This window comes from Megascapheus bottae, chromosome 25 (assembly GCF_031878675.1).
Source record: "Megascapheus bottae isolate mThoBot1 chromosome 25, mThoBot2.hap1, whole genome shotgun sequence".
NCBI lineage: Eukaryota > Metazoa > Chordata > Mammalia > Rodentia > Geomyidae > Megascapheus > Megascapheus bottae.
Window position 1 is genome coordinate 24419492 of NC_143533.1, and position 22284 is coordinate 24441775.

The 22284-nt window shown below is 47.9% G+C and overlaps 1 protein-coding gene and 1 long non-coding RNA gene across 5 annotated transcripts in view; one reads left to right on the top strand and one right to left on the bottom strand.

Moving 5' to 3' along the window:
* Positions 1-22284, top strand: part of Meis2 (Meis homeobox 2) — a 378408-nt gene that overhangs the window by 185579 nt on the left and 170545 nt on the right. The gene's annotated exons all lie outside the window — the stretch shown is intronic.
* LOC150046670 (uncharacterized) lies at positions 516-14501 on the bottom strand. The gene is made up of 3 exons (XR_016532629.1): positions 14276-14501; positions 13624-13747; positions 516-3361 (listed from the first exon to the last, which is right to left on the bottom strand). It is a non-coding gene; the product is annotated as an uncharacterized LOC150046670 (long non-coding RNA).

Here is a 22284-nt window from a genome sequence, read left to right on the forward strand (position 1 = left end):
AAAAGAAGAAGAAGAAAAAAAAGGAAGATAGAAAAAGAAAACGTATTTCAGTCTTTTAGTATTTATGTGAATAACAGCATAATTGTACTGCTTGCATCTTCAAAGAAAAAAATTTTTAGTATTTCAAAATCCTAGGAATTTTGCTGGATCAAAAAATTCAAATATGGCTCAGAGCCTTCTGACAGGTGGAAGACCCTCGAAGGCTGTTTGCTATGGTGCGAGGCCTTAAGGGTCACGAGGTTAACTCACATGCTCTGGAAAGGCGGGGAGGGAGTCGTTCGTTGTCCAGTATGCTGACCACTCCAGGACCTCTGAGGGAGATCTTGAAAGCTGAGAAGAAGCCAAGGCAGGCTCAACCACAAGCTCAGAGGTGCTGCCCTGCTCAGGATGGGCTGTGACTCAGTGAGACCACAGCTGAATGGGCCCTTGGACCAGGGAAGGAGCAGGCCTCGCTGAGAAGCATGACACCATGTTGTGCAGCTGCAGAACTATAGAACATCAGTTGTCTTAAAATGTAGTGAGATTTTATCTGCCAGATTTGGCCAGTGGCAGAGCTTGAACTCTGGCTTGGGCACTGTCCCAGAGCAATTCAGCTCAAGGTTAGCGCGCTACCACTTGAACCATAACGCCACTTCCACAAGTTTGGCTTTTCTAATCTTCCTTCTACAAGGGTTCAGGAATTATTTCTACTACCTCTTCACTTCCGAGGACAAGCCAAGAGGAGCAGTTCTAACACTCAGTGATTTTTGAAGCCCCATTTGCTCCCTTCCTTCCTCCCTTCTTTTTCTCCCTCCCTCCCTCTCATGAGAAGATAGCAAACTAAGAGTCTTATTCTTGCTTAGGCAAGTGTTAGACCACTTAAGTTATTGCTACAGCCAGAATTTCTAACTTAATGTCCTTTCCTTTTCTTCACAGTAAGCTTTCTGAGGAATTGTTAATTTCCTATATAAGCAAACCATAAAAAATATGGCTAAGTGATCTTTCTCCCCCTAAGGCTGCAGTCCCTGGGACTGAGATGAGTTTGAAAATCACTACCTCTAAGCCAACCTCTTTCTTGACTGGGGAAGTAGAGATTCTAAGGTTCTGAAGTACTTTGTGCGAGTTTATCTCAGCAGTTAGTGGCAGAACAGCCTTTAACTGTCACTTCACTGTTCTTTCATGATAAAATTAATTGTATTTACATAGCAAAATGAACACGAGGTCCACAGGGATCCCAAGGTGACCTTTACGATGGAGAGAGACTTTCTTTTTCATGATCAGACAAGACTTACAGAAACAGAACCATTTAGTGTTAAGTCATTCCGAATCGATGCTAAGTCTTTTATTCTATTCTTTCATTTTGATATTGAATTATTAGAAATGACAGTTCCTGTACCGTAACTTCTCCATTGTAGACAAAGAGAATGGCTACAGAAATTTCTCACAATGCTGTAATTGGCTAGTCGGGCACTTTTGTGCTGTAGAAACCAAAGTCCGTAGCAATAACCCTCTCCCCTATCCCTCCACTCCCAGTTTAGAAAGGCATGTGAGAACAATCATAGCTCCCAGAAGCAGGGGAAGATGGTAAATTCTAGGTCAGCCTAGACTTCAAAAACAAAAATAAAAACAAATAAGGGCTGGAGCTGTCTCTTAGATGTTTGCTTAACAGTCACCAAGGCCAGGATTTCATCCCCCAGCACTGCAAGAATAAAGAAACCAACTATTAAAAACACAAAAGGAAATTAGACCGACTTTCATCTCAAAGACTGTATGAAAGGAGAATGAAATAGCCATTTCTTGGCTAACCTAGAATGCTTTAGTTTAGAGATGAAATGATTTCACATACACACACACACACACACACACACACACACACACACACACACACACACACACCAAAAGAGTTGCTGAAAATCATTGCACATTAACCTCCTTCTGAAAAAAGCTTATATTAGCTATAACTTTCTAGAGGAAAAATATATTGCTTGCCTCTACAGACCCCTGCTACAGAGAGTTGTTAAGTCAGTATTGTGGCTGAACAGTTTTAAAGAAGTTTGGTTATTTAAATGGCCAATATTATGACAAAACATTTACTGAAAGAAGTGGTAGAAATTAATATTTTAAGAGCGTGGAAATATTTTGCAAAGAAAAACCCAATACATTTCTTGCAGTTGGATTACAAGATAGGATTTGCAAATATAATTGCAAATTTCAGTAAAGACATTAAATTCCCCAGCTCCATCGGTTTTGAATTTTTATATTTTCGATTATGAATGACAGAGAGGTTATCTTTTTTCCCAACACAGCAGGGATTGGAGACAATATTAAAAAAATTCTTCAGTTATAGCTCACCTGGCTTGTACATCTTGGAATTAAATTCAAAGATGTAAAAGCATGATCTCACAAGAAAACAGATTAATTTCTGAGCCAACCATAATTCCCAGCCTCTTCAAATTAGTACTGTACGTACCGTGATTTTTCATGTGAGGTCACCAATTTTATCATCCAAGAAAGCGCACACAACCGAGGTCTTGCAGGGCATTGTCTTTGAGAAATATTTGGCGACTTACAAATGATAATCAAAATGTAAACTTCTTAGACACATCAGTTGGAAGTATTTCTACTTTCAGGCAAACCCTAAATAAGTCTTTAATTTGTAGGTCCTACCATTAGAAATATCTTACTTATCACTTGCTTTATCTGAGCATAGACGCATTCCCTAAAGGTATTGCTGGTATCAAGTCAATGACTAGTTACATGCTGAACAAAATGAAAACATTGTGGCTTAAATACCATGCTTGCTTATGTTATTTCAGAATAACTTTTCAAATTGTTATCTAATACCGTAAAATATCGTAAAAACTATATTTTTTTAAATTGGTGGTACTGGAATTTAAACTCAAAGCCTCATGCTTGCCAGGCTGGCAGTCTACCAGTTGAGCCATTCCTCCAGCCCAACTTTTTGATGTTTATTTTTGCGATGGGGCTCAAGAACTTTGTATGTGGGCTGGCCTTTAACTTTGACCCTTCCACACATGACCTCTAGAGCCATTAGGATTATAGGCCAGTGGTGTCTAGCTCTTTCATTTCCTTCTACTAGAAAAGCATTCACCAAGAACTTGATGTTCTCGGATGAGAATTATTTTTGCATGAAGGGATTTAAAGTTGGGCCATTTTCTAACCTTATGTATTCGAGATATTACACTGTATTTGGAAAGAAATTAGCTACAGAAACGGTTGCATGTTGAATTACATTTAGCAGAGGAAGCAAGGACTGTCAAGTCGGAGGACTGAGACTGTCTAAGAAAAAGGAAATTCTGTCTTGGTTGGGAATCTGATGTCCAAGCACTTTCTCCATGGCTGGTCTCACAGGCGTGACAAACTGTGAAAACACAACATACAAAAGGAATATTTATAAGTTTTCCTCTTCTATTGGATACACAGTATTTTTTCTTCCATGTCACATATACTGGAGCCACAATTTACAAGTATATGCACAATCAAACTGCTATTGATTTAGCGATACATTTCTTTGATGTCCCTCGCCTTAACCTCATTTATAAAGCTGTTTTGCATTATTTCAAACCATCAATGATTTGTGACTCATGAATATTCAAATCTAATTTGCACTTACCTTTTTGGTATGCATGCTTACTTGCAATATGTCTCTACACTTGCCCTTTTGTATTTATTTGTGAATTGTTTTATTGAAATAATACCTTTTAAAAGCATAGTAAGTGTATTTAAAAACAACAAAAGTGGTTGATGATTGACTCTTCTTGATCTCAGCCTCGTCTGTGTATTTTGCTGCTCAGCAAGCACAGTCATTTTGCAACCAGTCTTTAGTATTAAAAAAAAAAAAGGCATGCTTTTGACAGCTGATGTTAAGTTCAATGGATGAGTTTAGTTTTGCTGAACTGTGTGTCTCTAGGAAAGAATCCACAAGTTTAACATGAGCCTGAGTCTTACACAAAAGAAAGAAGGGATTCCTTCTGGCGTGGAGGGAGGAAGTTCCTGTGGATGTGATCCCCTCCTGTCACAGTGGATCAACCTTCCATTTACCTTGTGGAATGTGAGACATGAAACCTAATGCTCCTTGAGCACTCAAACACCCTTTAGATGTCTTCCAGATGATGATAGCTAAAGGAGACCCTCGGGACTTTGTGGAGGGCAGGCATGTCTCTAGAGATTGAGGCTCCCAGGGAGGAGATCAGGGAGCCACCTGCCAGGGCTGAGCTGAGGGAGACCCTGCCTGGCTGAGCTGAGGGAGACCCTGCCTGGCGGAGCTGAGGGAGACCCTGCTTCTTGTCACAAAACCTGTTTGGGAAACAAAAGGGAAACTGAAAAACAAAACAAAACCATGGATTAAAGAATGTCCTTTTCATAATTATTGGACTCAACTGTGATTTCTAAGAAAAATCCAAACATTTAAACGTCCTGCTCTGCCAAAAGAAAAAAGTTGAAAGCTTCATTTTTCTGCCAGTAGTTAATTATATGCAATAGGTGTGAGTGTCCCTAATTTGTATCGTGCTCAATTCCTAAACTGCCTTTTAAGCTACAAAGAAGTTGTTGGCTACCAACTGCTTTCCACTGTACAATTAAGTCATTTCCAGATTTGATACAATGAATGAACAATTCTTAAAGACTGGCCAGCAACACATTCATCATTTTGTAAATGTCTCAGGGTTATTATCCTTCCAGAAATGTGTATCATTGACCATGAAGTAGCTGTGTGAATTAAAGCATGTTGCTTCATTTCAGAAAGCCTCAATCTCCTTATATGGTAAAAGGATAACAGTAGTACACCTATATCATATCATTGTGTGAATTAAATAAAATGATTCAAATGCAAGATTGAGCATTCTGGCTGGCAGTGTTTAAGAGAGAACAAGCTATTCCCAAAGACGCTTAGTCTGCAGGGAATTGCGTGGTGGGGTAAGCCAAGTTGGTCTTCTCCCAATCAGTTGGACAGCTCCTCTTTCGTGGCTCAATAATACAGTTAAATAATTGCGGGGAGTCCAGCCAGTGGTTGGTTAAGAATCCCTGAGGGAGCCTTCCGAGACCACAGGAGAAAAGAGAGGTGAGGGCAACTTTGCTGGGGCCATCTGAATTTATTTTAATCAAACATCTTCCCACAGCAGCATCTATAAAAATAGAATCAGGCATTCTTCCTCTTGGTATACTTGTAGGAAAACAACTTTATTCTTTTACTGTGTAAGCCAACTAGAATTAGATTTTCTAGTCATTGAGGCCAAAAGCTTCTGAACTGAGTTTAACAGCATATAAACAAACTATGACTCCTTAAGCCTTTTCTACAGTGTGCTTCCGGTATCTCCACAATGTTTCCATCACTCTGAAATAGAAAAAAGATACAGAGGGGGGCGGGAGTTTGGCCTAATGGTAGAGTGCTTGCCTAGCTTGCAGGAAGACCTGAGTTCAATTCCTTGGTATCATATACATAGAAAAGCCAGAAGTGGGGCTGTGGCTGAAGTGGTAGAGCGTAGAGCTCTAGCCTTGAGAAAGCCCAAGGACAGTGCCCAGCCCCAGGACTGGCGAAGGAGGGGGGAGAGGGGGGAGAGAGAGAGAGAAAGAGAGAGAGAGGAGAAGAAAAGAAAGAAAGAAGGAAAGGAAAGACAGGCAGAAACAAGGAAACACTTGAAGATTTTTCCACTCTCCCAAACAACCAGTAGAACCCCAAGAAGTATTCTTTTTTGGCTTCTATAAGAATAGAATTCAAGAGGAATACGCCACCTGTGCTTGACTTCTGTAACCTATGTCAACCCCACAGTTTACAGAGTTTTAGGCTTATTATATATCTGAATTTTACCTTGTGTGCCTTCTGGAAGTCATAAACTGAAGCAGAATGGCACTGAAGACATAAAGTCCAGTGACATGCAATCTAAGTTACAATGGTTTCCTTACATGTTTGATGAGTTTGTGGTCCTAGTTATACTTGAGCCATTTAATCTAATACACAAAACTTAGTTGCTGTACTCAAGCTTAAGGTATAAGAAGAATAAGCCCATTTTGCTCTCGCTCTTATAAACATTCGGACATATGTCATATGATCACAATAAGTAACACCCAACTAAAAAATCCAGTGATGTGCTTTTCATAGTTTGCGTTTTGTTCCATCCTCTCTTCCCACCCTGTGCGCCCCAAGTGAACCCTGACTTAATCTTATCAGGAATCAGCAGTAGAGAAGAGACCAGGTATTCTCTACTGCCTTGAAATGTATGGACTCATAGGTCTGGAGACATTCTTAGATATTATCTAAAGGGCCAGACTCACATCATGCCTGAGCTGTGCCTAGGGTCATAGCCTAGAAAGTCATCTGACTCCGGGCTAACAAAGCTATAGGGATGAATACCAAATGTAAATCTATGAGAAGCTACCTAATTTTTAAAATCTTAGCTTTATATTTTAAAACTACTTCCTGTAATTAAAGATATAGAAAGTCAACTGACCTACCTTGCTAATAGAATTCTTCTAGCCATACAACATTAGGGATAAAAAGGGAAACATCTGCACAATACCACAGACATTATATGGTTAGAGGACTTATCTGTATGTATCATTACACAACCAGTTTGAAAACTTAGATGAAATGGGTATGTCCATATAACATAACTTATGGGCCACTACTAAAAAAGAAATAGAAGATATAAATTCTTGGATAATAATTTTTATGGGAATTGAATCAGTAATTAAGACTTTTTAAAGGAAAGCCAATATTATTTTATACGTAAATTCCATACCAGTGTTTAATGACACTAGTGTCAGCTTCATGTTGAGAAGGCAGGTGTTCTACTACTTGAGCCATACCACCGGTCTTCCATCAATTTTCTGATAGACCAGTAATTTAGAGAATAAAATGGAGAAAAATCCTCTGTAATTCAATTCATTATTTGGAGGCAATAAAACCTCTGTACCATGGTGGCTTTTTAAGAAGCTAACGAAATTAGGCAAAGATAATGAAAGGTTTGAAGAAGGAAAATGGAATTCCTGGCTATTTTCTCACATCAATTGAAATTTACAAGTTCTAAGCACAATATTAATCTGTATCTGGGTGGGTACAGTAAAGATAGTATCACAGTCAACCAGGACATAGCCCAGAAATACAAAGGAGCTCAATATTGAAAAAACTATAAATGAAATAGTAACAAAGGAAAAAATAAAAATGGAAAATATAGACAAATCACCTAGCTTAATACTTATTTAAAATGGTAAAACAAAGCCTCAGCTAGTCATTAAGGAGGAAACAGTCTCTTGATCTGATGTAGATTATTATCTATCTGTTGCAGTAAATAGCATTCCTACGGAATGAGTGAATGATGCCCTCTACTTAAGAATGCTTCCTTTCAAACCTGTCCTGGAGATCAGGTTCTAGATAGGGCAATGGCAGCCAGCACAGAAGAGAGGAGAAAGAAGAGGAGGGAGGGAAGGAGGGAGGGAGGGGGGAGGGAGAGGAAAGGAAGGAGGGTGACAGAAGTCTTAAGCTTGGAAAGGAAGAAATAAAACTGCCATTTTCTGCAGACAATGTTATTATCTCCAGAAATGAAAGGCCCAATTTATGGACAAACTGATAAATGAGAGAGTTGAGCTCAAGACCTCTGGGAAAGTAGTGGAGCTAAGATGTTGATTACCTATACAGAGAAATTAGAGTAGATTCTTACCTCCTTCCTACATGCAAAAATCAATCCCGTTAGTAATGAATTTGAACTAAGAAGAAAACACAATTATATTTGTCAAAGAATTTTACAGAAAAACGCCGTTCTAAAAGAAGCTTTTATACAACCTCTGCAAAAGAAGCTTTTGTTCAAGACACAAAAACACAAGCCACAAAATATTCATCAGTTAATCTGTAATAAAATGTAAAGCATCCATTCATCAGAAACCCTGCAAATGAACTAAATTAGAAAATGTTGGTGATAGGGAGTTTATAAAATGAATGATAAAAAAAGATGACTTCATGAACAGGTAGATGGAACCCATAAAGGCCCTTCCAGAGAAGAGGACATGAGAATAAAAAGTGGATCGTAGCGGAGGCTCACCAGTGCTGTGTAAATGTTCAACAACGCCATCAGTGACCCAGCCAGACCTAGACATGGTGGTTCCTGCCTGCAATCCCGCAGGTGGAAGTGGACACGGGGACATGTCTAGCGGGAGACCATTCTAGGCGGCATGGTGGCCTTGGGCCAGCCCAGGATAGTCAGGTGAAAGCTTGTCTCAAAAAGTGGATGCCTGTCCACATTCAAATGGTAGGTCAAGAAGAGAAAGAGGAGGGAAGGGGAAAAGAAGCAAAGGAAGAAGCAGAGGAGGAAAGGAGGAGGAGGAGAGGGAGGAGGAGGAGCAAGAGAAGAACAAAAGAAGAAGGCAAAGAAGACTGGCAAAGATTACGGCGTGTTAAAAAAAAAAAAAAAAGAAGAGTGGTAGAGTGCTTGCCTAGCATGCACAAAGATGTGGGTTCAATTCCTCGGTACCACATACATAGAGAAAGCTGGAAGTGGTGCTGAGGCTCAAGTGGTAGAGCTCTAGCTTTGAGAAAGCCCAAGGACATTGTTCAGGCCCTGGGTTCAAGGCCCAGGACTGGCCCAAAAAAACAAGGAAGAATGTAGATGAATAAGATGTCACTAGTGACAATGTAAATTAAGCTGGGTATTGGGGGGGGGGCTCACACCTATAATCCTAGCTATTCAGGAAGCTGAGATCTGAGGATCTCGGTTAGAAGCCAGCCATGGCAGAAAAGTCCTCGTGAGACTCTCATCTTCAATGAACCACTTAAAAACTAGAAGAAGTACTGTGGCTCAGAGTATTATTAGAGTACTAGCCTCGAGCACAAAGAGGCTTGGGGACAAGGCCCTAGGCCCTTAGTTCAAGCCCCACAACAGACAGACAAAAAATGTAAATTAGTCCAGTCACTCAGGAAAATAATTTACATTGTCATGAAAAGTTAAATATGCAAAGACCAACCCCTCCACACACACACACACACACAAAACCCACAGTCAAAATATCAGTGCACATAGAATCATCCTTCAGTTTATACAAAGAATCAATTCTAGTATTCCTAATTGATAGCAAAATACATCCATACTTAAGTCCCTCATATAAAATGAGATGCTGCCTTAGATATATAGGTTTTTGTTGGTCTAGTTCTAATAATGTAAGAAAAGAATTGAGTTTAGATGACAACCTCATACCTAAAGATACCAAATAGATATAATAGCTGTGTTGGTTAGCTTCCTGACCTTGTAATAAAATATCCAAGACAGTTGACTTGTAAAAGCAATGGCTTATTGTGAGTGGTAGTTTTAGAGGCTTCCGTCCACATTTGGACAGATACTTTACTTTGGGCCTATGACCCGTCACAACAGTGGTGCATGTAGAGGGAAGTCACTTGTCCCCCAAGCCAAGGAACAAAGAAGGGGGGAGGGCTGGGTCCCACATTCCTTCAAGAGTACTCCAGGGACCCCCAAGACCTCCTGGTGGGTCCTGCTTCTGGACAGTTCTACCAAGTCCTCCATGCTCAGAACTGAGGGGGACCTTCGGTGTCCAAACCACAGCAGTGGCCAAGAAAAGCAGTGTGGAAAAGTGAATGCTGATACTTAGCGTATGGAGGACTTCCGCAATTCACAAAGAATTTCACACTTGAATAGAATGTGAATGTTTGGCAAGTACAATTATTAGAAGTATATAAAAGGATTGACTCATAGAGTAAAATGCAAAGAAATACATAAACGTTGACCAACAACTCTGTTTGGATAGCAGTGATTTCTTTTTTGTACTTTTCTGCCTTGTGATTCTGTCTTAAATAAGCACGCATTTCTTTCCAACAAACAAAAAGGATACATGTCTTGAGTAAATCAAGATGTGACTGATAATTGGCAGAAAATGGTCAGGAAACCAAAGGAGACATAGTAAGAATCACAAAGGAAGAAGAGAATGGATGGTAGATGCGGATAAAAACTGAGCCTGAGCACTGAGATGCTGAAAGAAATTGGAAGGTCTGTATTATAGTTTTAATTATAGGTGGCTCAGTTGGGAAGGCACGCAAACAGATATATATATATATTATGTATAATATATATATATGCAAGCATATTAGGATATGCACATGCACAGCAAAGGTGGGTTGGAGATGTGGGATTGAGTGGAAAAAGAAAGACTAAGACCAAGAGGAAGGATCAAGGTTGTGACCAAGAGCAGTGTAAATGAGAATTACAACTTCATAGTTTGGACTTAAAAAGACACAAATATTTAGCATATTACCATGGAAAAGTAAATTATACTTAGACATCAATTACAGGTTTGATGGAAAATGACCGGTTTGTGATGAGTATGTAGAAATAACCCATTTAAGTCCTGTTATATTTATTAGCACATCCAGTTGTATATAAATGCATCCTGGGTTTGGAAATAGATGGCCCTATTTTATGTTTCTTCTCCAGGCATGGATTTCCACTCAGTTTTCAAACTAAATGTTTATATCTCAAATAAGCCTGCTCCAACTCACTATATAAATAAAGCCTAATTGGTAAAGTACATTAATGTAATCTCTTCTTAAGTTAACATCTTCCAAGGAGTCTGTGAATAATATCACCTTTTAAATGTATCCCACTTTTCCCCATTATACACTGTAGTCACCAAGGGAAACAGTACTTCAGTTTTGTTTTTTTTTTTTTTTTCTCATTCAACGGATTCCTCAGCCAACCTGCTACAGAGGAATGAAATACAATATTACATAGGCTTTTTCTATTCTGTCACTAATATTTACATGAGCAAAAGTTAAATCTTAATAAACTGATAGCAATAATTTAGAAATACTAAGAAGGCTAAGGAGTGGTTAGACTGTGATTCTGCTGACTTTAGCTTGATGTGGGAAAACCTCTTGCTCCCAGTTTTCTCTACCCTGCTCAGTGCTGCCTCAGTGTATTTCTATCTTTGTTCATACCAAAATCTGTTTGTTCACCTACTTGTATTTCCCCTTAAATATCAATGAATCCAGGAGTATACTTAATTATCCTTCATATGTCAACTCCATGAAGTGTTCCTGAGGAATACTGTAACATAGTATTTTTCTGAGTGGTTGAAAATAGGAATTAATGATTTGATTAAAGAATTTTTATCATCTTAACAGTGTAGACATGGGCAGGGATTTGGTGTTCTGTACCTAGAGGAATTCAAGCACGGCAGTATATTCTAAAGAATTACAAAGTCTGGTCATGCCTGTCATTCTAGCTGCTCCGGAGGCTGAGATCTGAGCATCTCCCTTTGAAGCCAGCCTGGGCGGGAATGTTTGTGGGATTCTTATCGCCAATTAACCACAAAAGCTATAAGTAGAAATGTTGCTCAAGTGGTGGGGATTGAGTGCTTAACTTGAGCAAGAAGGCTCAGGGACAGCACCCGGGTCCTGAGTTAATGCCCCAGTATGGACCCCCCCACACACACACACAAAGACAATGGAAAATTACTAAATTCATCCATACTGAAGATCTGCAATCAGCCTGTATTTGAACGTTAATTCTAGCGCATTCTAATTCTAATGCACTCCAGCATTACTATGTCTCCTAGTCAAACTTCCAAATTGTACTCTTAAGTTTATTTTTTGCCTTGCAAGCAAACGCTGCTTCCCTGTTACATGCTCACCCCTTCCTTCCTGAAATTACTGGGCTCTGATTGGCTAGGACAAAGCATTAGATGTGGAGGCGCTCCTTACTTCCGCCACATCTGACTCTTCCCAGCACCTGTGAGGAAAGCGGCTCCCTCTGCTCAGTAGGTTTGACTCGCCAAGATGCTGTGCAGAGGGCCACGGTGCAGAGTTTTGGCTAATTAGACACATGCGCTACTCACAAATAAAATTGAGGGAATTGCAGCAGATAATTCTTGTAAAGGTAAGGTAACTGAAAGTCTTATTTATTAAGCTTTTACTGCATGCAAACACCTGCCCCGTGTGCTTTACATGAATCATCTCATTTAACTCCCATCCTCCAAACACGTTTATAAGGTGGGGTATCAGTAGAGGTTTCACAGTAAACACATGATACATATCAAATTAGGAGAGCTTCATAAAGGAACTGTATTTCATTTGGTGTGGGCAGGGTAAGAAGAAAACCCCGAGGGGAAGAGACTCTGGGAAGAGGGCCACTCAGGGTGTAGTGAGGATGAAGCCAGCCTACCAGGACCCTAGAAATAATACTCAGAACTTACGCTGCCCATTCTGGACAAACCCAGCAGGAAGCATGGCTAAAGCCACCCATGCTGTTGCCTGCGGACATGGAGCAGAATAGGGGAAAATAAAGAGTAGATCTGGGGAAATGAGCAGTAATAGCAAATATCGTCCCACTGATTTAATTCCTGAGACTATTAAGGTCCAAAAAGAGGGTAGCTTACGAGGCACCAACGTGCAGACAGACACAGCAAAGGGAACAGCCAACAAGAAAGCAGCTTCAGGCTCTGTGCTGGTGGCTCACACTGGTAACCCTAGCCACTCTGGAGGCTGAGAGCTGAGGATCACAGTTCAAAGCCCGCTTGGGTAGGAAAGTCTTATCACCAATAAACTTTCCAAAAAAAAGCCAGAAGTAAAGCTGTGGCTCATGAGGTAGCTTGCTGTTCCTTGAGCACATGACACCGGGGACAACACCAGGCAGAGTTGAAGCCCCAGGACTAGAAAAGAGAGAGCACGTTCAGAATAGGAGACATTTACCATCTGTTTATCTCATACATAGAATACATATGGAACTAAGAACACATGTGACTAGCAAAGGTCTGAAGAGACATTTATCAAAATAAGGCATAGTACTAACCACCAGGAGCTGGCGCAGTGATCACACCTGTCTTCCCAGCCACTAAGGAGGCTGAGACCTGAGGATGGAAGTTCAAAGCCAGCCCGGGCACTAAAGACTAAGAAACTCTTAGCTCCCGTAAACTTCTCAACAAAAGCTGGAAGTGACACTGTGGCTCAAGCAGTAGAATACTAGCCTTAAGCACAAAGAAGTTCAGGGACTGTGGGTAGGCCCTGAGTTCAAGCTCCTATGACTGGGGGAAAAAAACAAAGAAAGAAAAGAAAAAAAGAAATGACCGAGGTTTATATGGAAGTATGCTCACTATCGAAACTACAAGGAGATAGTTCATGCTAATCAAAATGCCTATTATCAAAAAAAAGAGGAAAAAACGGATATGTAGGGAGAGACAAAAAAGATTTGTATATACTATGAGTGGGAGTGTAAATTAGTGTGACCATTTGTGGAAAAGTATAGAAATTCCTTTAAAAACTAAAATAGAGGGCTGGGAGTTTGGCCTAGTGGTAGAGTGCTTGCCTAGCATGCACAAAGACGTGGGTTCAGTTCCTCAGTACCACATACCTAGAAAAGGCTGGAAGTGGTGCTGAGGCTCAGGTGGTAGAGATCTAGCCTTGAGAAAGTTCAAGGACAGTGCTCAGGCCCTAGGGGGGAAAAAAAACTAAAATAGAACCTCCAGAAGATCTAACAATTCCTCAAAAAACATGGAATCCTTATACTAAAGAGACCCCTGTATTCCCATATTCAAATGAGTCAAGATATGGAACCAGCCAAGGTGTCCATTGATGGATGAGTAGATAAGGAAATGGAATATTGTTCTGCCATAAAAAGAATGGAATCTTACCATTTGTAGCAATGTGCATGAAACTTGAGGTCATTAGATGAAGTAAAATAAGCTGAATATCCAAGAGAAGTGTCACATTCGTCCTCATTTGTGGAAAACTCCCGGGACGAGTCATCTTTCGAGCCTGGAACATAGTGAGAGGGAAGAAATGCATGCTCACCTGCCCTGGCAATGTAAGCTAGCCATCGCTTACAAAGCCACCCGTGCCGTGTTCCAAGAGAGCTAGAAGGTGGTGATGGGAGTTCCCAGCGTGGGCCTCGGTGGGCCAGTCCACCCTGTGGACACGGGATCCCATGAAGGTGCGCACAGGATGACCTAGGGATGGGTAACTAGCCTGGGACGAGCCGGGCCAAGTCCAGAGCCCGGCCCGGCCTCCTCTGCTCTCCTCCTTGGCATCCTTTCCACCCCAGACGTGGACCCCCCCCCTTCCTCTCTGTCCAGTAGGAGCTCTGCCCCCCCTCTTCTTGTCTGGTAGGAGCTCTGCCCCCCCTTCCTCTCTGTCCGGTAGGAGCTCTGCCCTCCCTCTTCTCTGTCTGGTAGGCGCTCTGCCCCCCCCTCTTCTTCTCTGTCTGGTAGGAGCTCTGCCCCCCTTCCTCTCTGTCCGGTAGGAGCTCTGCCCCCCGCCCCCCCGCCGCCGCCCTCGAGGACTCACTCCCGGGTCAAGGTCGTGAGGCAGGGAGGCTCTGAAGAAGAGTAGATTCCCCCTGACCTGCCTCCAAACTAAAGGGCATCCGGGGTGCCCTTCTCCACGGACCGATCCCGCGCGCTCGTGCCCCCGCCAGTCCCCGGGGTGTCCCCGGCTCGAGGCCGGCCTGCCCGCCCGGGGAGCCGGGGACCCCGTCCTCACGCGGCGGGCACGCGGCGGGCGGCCTCCGGGCTCCGGGGCGCGAGCGCCGGGCGGAGCCGTCGGGGAGGGAGGGGGCGGAACTCCCCGGCCCGGGGCGCGGAGGAAGGCGCGGGAGCGCCCCGGAAGTCAGCCCGGATGCAGTCCTCCCCGGGGAGCCGGCCGAGCCCGGGGAAGGGGGGGAGAAGAGGACCGGGGCCCCGCTGGGGAGGGGAGGGCGCTACGGGACGCGCCCGCCCGGGGCGGGGGCTCCTTTGTTGAGGCAAAGTTAACTCGGCGGTGGTCGGGCGCGGGGGCCGCGGGGCCGGGTCGGGCCCGGGGTCGGCGGGCCGGCGGCCGCGGGGGACGGTGGCCAGGGCGCGAGGACGGGGCCGGGCGGAGCGGGGCGCGCGCGGGCGGGAAGGCCCGGCCCCGCCGCCGGCGCCCCAGCGCGGGAGTGGACGCGCCGGGCCTCCGCGGGGAGGGGGCGCCGCCCGCCGGCCCGTCCGCGCCCCCGGGGCCGAGAGGCCGCGATCGTCCTCGCGCGGGGCGTCGCGGGCGTGGGGCCCCGCCGCACCCCCGGCGCCCCCTCCCGCCCCGGCCCGCACGGGGAGAAGGGTGCGTGCGCGGGCCGGGAGATGTATGCACATATTGATCCCCCTCGTTACCGGAATTAATCCTCTTACTCGGGCGGGAAGGTAACGCGGAAGGACGTCCTTTGGTGGGGAGCCGCGCTCCTGATCACATCCCGACTGATTAAGGAGTAATGGTAGCTAAACGCCGTACAGCAGGGAGCGCACTTCATGGAGGGGCATTCGTAATTTTACGGCCTACTACAAAATTAACCGTAATTAAAAACTCAGAAATTCCAACCGGTTCTCCCATTATTTTTATTGTCTGAACTAATGATGACACAAAAATATCACTTCTTCCCAAAGGCATTACCTAAAAAAGAAGAGGAAGGGGCCGCCCTCCCTTCTGCGAGCACCGGCGGCGAGCGGGGCGCCCGGGCGCTTTCCCCAGGGGCCCCCGCCCCGAGCCGCGCTCGGTCCCCGCGTGCGACCCCGCGGGGCGGGAGAGGTGCGGGCAGATCCCACCGCCCACTGCAAGTGTCTGGAAGGCTGGTGAGTTCCTGGAGGTGACATCGCCCTGGACGTGGCGGGGAGGTTTAAAACCCCCGAAGTAAACAGAGCCCTGGGCGACCCCGGGGACGAGCCGCCCGAGGGAGCGGGCCCCGCGCGGCTGCGCGCCCGAACGCGCACGCGGGGCCCGACGGCCCTGGGCACTGCATTTCCAATGTTTTTGGACATGGAAAGGCTTTCCATTGATTTTTGAAATACTAACAAACATTTTCACTGTAAAGCCAAGCGATCTGTGAGTGTTGCTTCCCTTGATGACATTAAAGGACGGTGGAAAGTACTGGAGAGAAGGTCGCAGAACACATCTTCACCGCTGCTTCACGAGGGTCCTGTCCGTCCCACCCCGCTCGGCGTCCTGGGGCTGGGGGGGGGATGACAAGGATGACGTTAGGCAGAACGCGAGTTTATAAATTTCAATTCGTGTAGATGGGGAGGATGGGGGTGTTCCTGTCTCAACAGGAGAGTTTTAATTTCTCTAGGATTCCTGTCAGACTTTGGTGGATCTGAGCTTTCTATCCGCCTTTCCAATACCCATCCCATAAAACAAATGATTACCTCTGATGTGCAGGGTGAAAGTGGATAGAATTAAAGCTGTCAATTCTGCTTCCAACATGTCTCTTTCTAGTGAGTTCAAAAGCTTTTAAAGGTAAAAATGTGCCAATCATATAGATATATATATACACATTCATACATACATACATACATAGTTTCCTTTTCTATTATTTTGCCTTTTAAATTAAAAAAGTTAGAAAGAATGTGTATTTCGTTTTCCCAGGAAAGCGGGTCACTTGATGGTGGCTCTGGGGCCAGTGAGAGAGCGGCCTGGTGGAGTCCACACTCAAGTGTGGCTCAAGAGGGGCTTTGAAATGGGTGGGACTTTTTCCCTGCTTAAATGATTTTTTTTTTTTTGAGCTAGGGCTTTTAAATTTGAGTCCCCAGTGGTTCATGGGGAAGAAGTTCCATCCCATAGGCCCGGCTGGCAGAAAGGAGGAGATGTCTCTTTGGGAGTTAGAAGTGGTGGGGGAAATTGAATGCAAGAAGGCAGTGGCCGTTTCCACCGAGTCCTCCGAAGGGGCTAGGGTGGACTTGGCAGGGGTGGGTGGGGTGGGGCGTCCTCGGGTGGGCATCCGATGTCAGTGAGCGGGCTGGAGGCGCCGTGCAGAGCCGGGGTCGTCGCGCTGACAGCTCTGACAGTATTGACAACATAAATATATGTTTGAACGCCACGCTTCCAGACACTTAACTGATGAAGCAATAAAAAATTCGACTACAATATTTCAAATAATCGACATTGATGTTTTGATACATCATTTTTATACTCGGAATCGATCTATCACTCTCAGGCTGGTCAATCGTAAGTAAAAACAGGCGGCAATTACTTTCACCTTACCTAACGATGACCTAATAACAGTCCCGGCCGGCGGCGGCCAGGCCGCGCCCGCTCCTCCTCCCCGGCCGCCGGCGCCGGGCTCCGGGAGGGCCGGGCTCCGAGAGGGCCGCCCCGCGGTGGATGCACCGGAGCTCGCCACCGGCCACCCTGCCAGCGAGGACAAGGTCAACACTGAGCCAGACCACGGCCCTCCCTCGGGTCACCGGCCTTCCCGGGGCTGCGCCGCGCCGGAGTGAGCGGAGGGCGTGCGCGGGGGGCGCGCGGGGAGCCCGGCCGGGGCGCACCTGCCCGCGCCCCGCTCCCCCGAGTACCCTCTCTAGACCCCACGCCTCTCAGGATCGCGGGGATTTGGAGCTGGGTGGGGGTGAAGCTGACGACTCGACCGCGTCCCCCCGCCTGGATCGCACGGGCGGTACAAGCGGACGGAAGCGGGCCTCGCGCGGCGAGCCTCGGCTACCCGGGCGGAGGGAGGCCCCGGCCCCGGCCCGGTCCCGGCCGCCGAACCCGACGTCTTCCCCGCAGCCCGGAGGAGCTCGCGTGGAGCCGGGGGCATGAGCAACAAGTGCCCGCGCCGGGCGCTCCCCGGAGGCCGTGCGCGCGGGAGCCGAGCTGGGCGCCGGGAGGCGGGCCGGGGAGGCGGGGACGGGAGCCGGGCCCGGCGGCGGCCGGGGGAAGCGGGCGGGAAGGAGGGAGCCCGCGAGCGCTCGCGCTTGGAGCCCCGCCAGATAGCGCTAGAGGGCCGTGCACGGAGAAGCCCGGCCGGCCTGCCAGCCGGCCTGCCGACGGCGAGCCCGGGCCGCCCGCCGCCCGCGGAGACGCCGCGGCCCCGCGCGGCCGAGCTGGAAGACCTCACTTAGAGTGACTTCGCGAGCGTGGAGGGTGGAAAGCCCCAGCAAGAACATGCACGACCAGCAAGGCCCCTTCCCCGCCCGGGGCCCCGGCGGGGAGGGGACGGGACCGGGAGAGCCGCCCGGGCGGCGGGGAGCTCCGTCCCCCCGACTGTGGAAGCTGGGAGGTCAGCGGCGCGCACCGGGGAGAGCTGCGTCCGAGGGGCGGGGTGCGCGTGCGTGACGAGCGCGTTACGGGAACTGCCAACTAAAATGTATACATTAAAGCGCGACGACGGTGGCCCTAGGAAGTCCCCCTCGGTGTCCGCCCCAGGCCGCGGCTGGGGACGGCTTCCTCGGGGCTCCTCACACAACAGTGGAGAAACGTGCACTGGGAAGCCCAAGGAAAAAAATGATACACTCTCTGGAAGCCAGAGAAAGGGGCCATGGTTGGAGAGAGGAGCTGGGGACAGAGGAGCAATCTAGAGAGAAAGAGTATTTAAAACCAAATTAGCCATTGTATTTGCTCGATCCAGTTAAGCAAGAAAATTAACTTTTTTCCCCCCACATGATTCTTTACTTTCAAATACTGGCATGGAGTTAGCCTAACACAAGTCTTATTTCATAGCTCTAGCCTCTCATTTTAATACTGTACTTTGCTTTTACCATAAGGAATCTTTTAAAATCAAAGGATTCATGTCTTTCTTCCAAATCAGAACACAGAACTTTCTTAATCTTCCAGAGTAAACAATAAATAAATTTACCTAGTACAAAATATTTCTCTCTAAAACATTACCTGAAGCTACAAACGAGATCAAGGTTGTATTTATGTATTCCTCTACAAAGTACCATTTTTCCTAACTGTTGTAAGACGACGAAAACCGGATTTAAATCCAGTGATGTTAAGACACAGATTAACTCTTCAAACTTCACAGTTCAGAGGAACCTCGAAAGTTATTTTTCCAAAAGAGCTACACTTTTTAATGCATTAAAATCAAATGAAATAAACGTAAAAGAAACAGCTTCAGAAACATGGAGAAATTCACCAAACATTATGCCTAAGCTTACAAACGTTCAGTTCACATATATTAGAGGCTCTCCGTAAGAACAATGCTGTTTAAGTATGGAAGGATTAAATTATTCCTTTTAAATCGTAAGTGTTACCTAAATAGCATTCCGTGTTGGGTCAAAAAGAAAAATGGAAAAGGAGCCGTTTTCAGAAGTCTAGGGGGGATGCTTCAATAAGAAAAGAGTGATTAAAAACAGACTCTTAGATTTGAGAGGCTCACTCCCCTCCCTTTCACTCCCCCTGGGCCCCTCCCCCCTCTTCCCCCCCCCCCCCCCCTCTCTCTCTCTCTCTCTCTCTCTCTCTCTCTCTCTCTCTCTCTCTCTCTCTCTCTCTCTCTCTCTCTCTCTCTTCATGCCCCTCTCCAGAGCTAAGGAGCTGATTTGGGATTCTGAAGAAATGGGTCTCACCGTCCATATTTGTTCTGGGGCACTTGTAAATGCTATGTATAGAGGTCTTTAGCCTCCTGATTGTCTTTGGATTGTTTTTACTGAAACAGATCTTTGGCAGTTAATGAGTGCCCACGCAGCTGGACAGCTCCTCTCCGACACTGAGAACTCTAACCCCAAAATGACCCCAATTTGACACCGCAAGATGAAATTTTACCGCCTGTTAAAACCATTTCCAGCCTGGGCAGAGGGAGCTGACTGTTGACTGAGGTGTGTGCTGCCTCCTCTGACCCTCAGCTCTCCCCCGTCTCTGGGTCCTGCCCCATCTATTTTCCCTTTGCCCCAAATTCGGGGAAAGCAGGAGAGCCTGGCAGTCTGGGAAGCAGCACCAGGGCTAAGCCGTGAGGCTGGAAATCAGAAAGTCTGAGCACACCTCCAGTGCTGTGCTATGGCTTCCATTGGGGGTGGAATGCTGAGCTATCAACCCTGGGGTTCCTTCAATATCAGAGAAGTCTTGCTTGTTTGTTTCTGCTCCATTAACGAGATACCTGGAATTGCAGATGAGAAATAATATTCCTTTAATGTCATTGAAGTGATCATGAACCAGTAGTACCCTGAGTCAACTCCAACTTTATTGCCCAGCAGGGTAATTCACTACCCTGGGGTTGCTATTTTAAACCAACACTTTCATAAATGACATGAAACTGGGTGGCTATTTCAATTGCAAGATAATCGGCAAGTTGAGTCTCAAAACCATACAGAGGAGCTGTAGAACTGTACTTTCCAAACACCCTTAAGTCTTGGGTGTTAAAGAGGGATTTCTTTTATTTTCCTTTCCTTCCTTCCTTCCTTTCCATTTCCCTTCTTTATCTTACAGCACCCTATTTCTCACGGTCTTCTGCACCTAGATTGTCCTTTTTGTTTAATTTACTCGATAAAATGCAAAAGAGGTGACGGAATACTAGAAGGGAAGAAGAAGAGTCTAGCTAAAGTAGCCTTTTCTGATCACGGAAAGGATAAGATGGTTCACACCTCTTTTGTAACACCCCTGCTTATCACCAGGTAATCAAGCTATCATTAGCGTAGCAATTGTTTGAAAATATAGAAGTCATCGAGCTATGGGAGCAAGTTTTTTTTTTATACCTAGGAAGACTAATTTCAGAAAATTCTAGGGAATTTTTTTTTTCCAAATCAAGGATGCTAACTATGGGAAAGCACCGCGGTTTGAAGCAGGAGCGGAGGAGCCGTGTGGAGTTTTGACATTCCGGGGCGGCGAGGCTCGCCTGGAGCTGATCTCCTCGGAGGAAGTTTGTTTGGAAAAGAAGAGCAAGTGGCGTTTACTTAAGGCAGGCATTCGACACATCAGTAATTCTGCTGGCGCAGTAGAGACCCAGGGTTGAAGGTGCGGAGAGGTGGAGATAGAGTTGGCGGTCACCGCGTCCCCCAGCAGCTCCGGTGTGCGCGGCCGGGGACGCCCGGCGGCCGGGCCAGCCCCGTGGCTGGACACGAGGCGTGGAAACCTCCTGCTCCCGTGCTTCCCAGTCTCCTCACCACTCACCTTTCCTCACGCGTCCACGGGCGACTCTGCTCCTCCCGGGGGCACGGATCCGCTCGGCGTTCTTCTACGGGAAGGAAAAAGGAAGAAGAAAACGAAGAGGTGGCGGGGACCCCCGTCCACCGCAGCTCCCGGGCGGCGGGCCCGGCCCAGCCCCCCGCCGGCCCCCCGCGCCGCTCTCCACCCGGGGAGCTGCTCCGCGCACCGCGCGGCCACGACGGCTCACTTCACCCCACCGTTTAACAGCGGCGGTCGTGACTGTCGTCGTGGCCTCTCGTGTCCGGAGCGCTGCGCTGGCCTCGGAGCGCACCCCCGGCCCCGCGGAGCCCAGGCTGAGCCTCCCGACCCGCGAGGTCCGCAGCCCGCCGCGGCCGCGGCCGAGTCTGCACTGCCGCGGAGCTCGCGGGGAGGGTGGGAAGGGGGTCGGGGGAGGGGGAGAGGGAGGGAGAGGAAGAGAGAGGGAGTGAAGGAGAAGGGGGAAGAGAGATAGAGCGGGGAGAGGGAGGGAGGGAGGGAGAGGGAAGGAGGGGTGACTAGGTGGGCACGCGCGCACCCTCACCCCCCCCCCCAAGTCCGAGCCCAGCCTGGCCGGTGAGCCCGGTTACTTCTCCTTCCCAGGCGGGGTCGAGTCGGTCTGTTTTCCAGTCTCCGCGGAGACGGTGACCCCGAGCGGAGCGCTGGGGGAAGTCGGGGCGCGGGCCGGGCCGGGCCGCGGGCGGCCGGGCTGGGCGGCGCGAGCTCCGCCCCCGGCCCCGGGCGCCGCTCGGTGGACGGCTGCCGCGGGGAGCCGCCCGGGCGCAGCCAGGCCGGGGATTGGACGGGACCCGGGCCAGAAGTCATTTCCACGCGCCGCGAACGGCGTGGGGCAGGCAGGTCCTCTCCTTCTCCGCGCCCCGCTGATCCTCCGGGAAAAGTTCTCCCGGAGCCGCCCCGGGCTTGCCCGCCCGCTGCGGGAAGCCCCACGGCCGCGGGGCGAGCGCCCCGCCGGCCCCCTCCCGCGACCGGCCGCCCCCCGCCGGGTCTTCTCCCCGCTCGGGAGGCGCGCGCGCGTTCACGTCCCCCCCGCGCGCGCACACGCGCACTCGGAGAGGCGCGCGCGCGCGCCCGGGCCACCGCGGACCCCGTGGACCCCGGATTCTCCCTCCCCACCTCCTCCTCCCGACCACGCCACGCTGCCCGGGACTCCCCAGGTGGCCCCCGGGCGGCGCGGCCGGTCCCGGGCACAGTGAACCCCGACCCCGCGGGGCCGGGATGCGCCCCGGGCGGGGAGTGTCACTTAGGCACTCGGGCCGGCCGGGCCGGGGTGCCGCCGCCGGCGGAGCCCGGCCCGGGCCCCGGCCCCGGCGGGGAGACTTCGGGGCGCCGCGGAATTAGCCGAAACAAAAGCCCGAGCGCCGGGCCGGCCGGGCTGCAGCCGGGAGTGATGGGAAAATAAAGTCGAAGTAAGTTTGCAGCGACACAGAAAGGCGCGA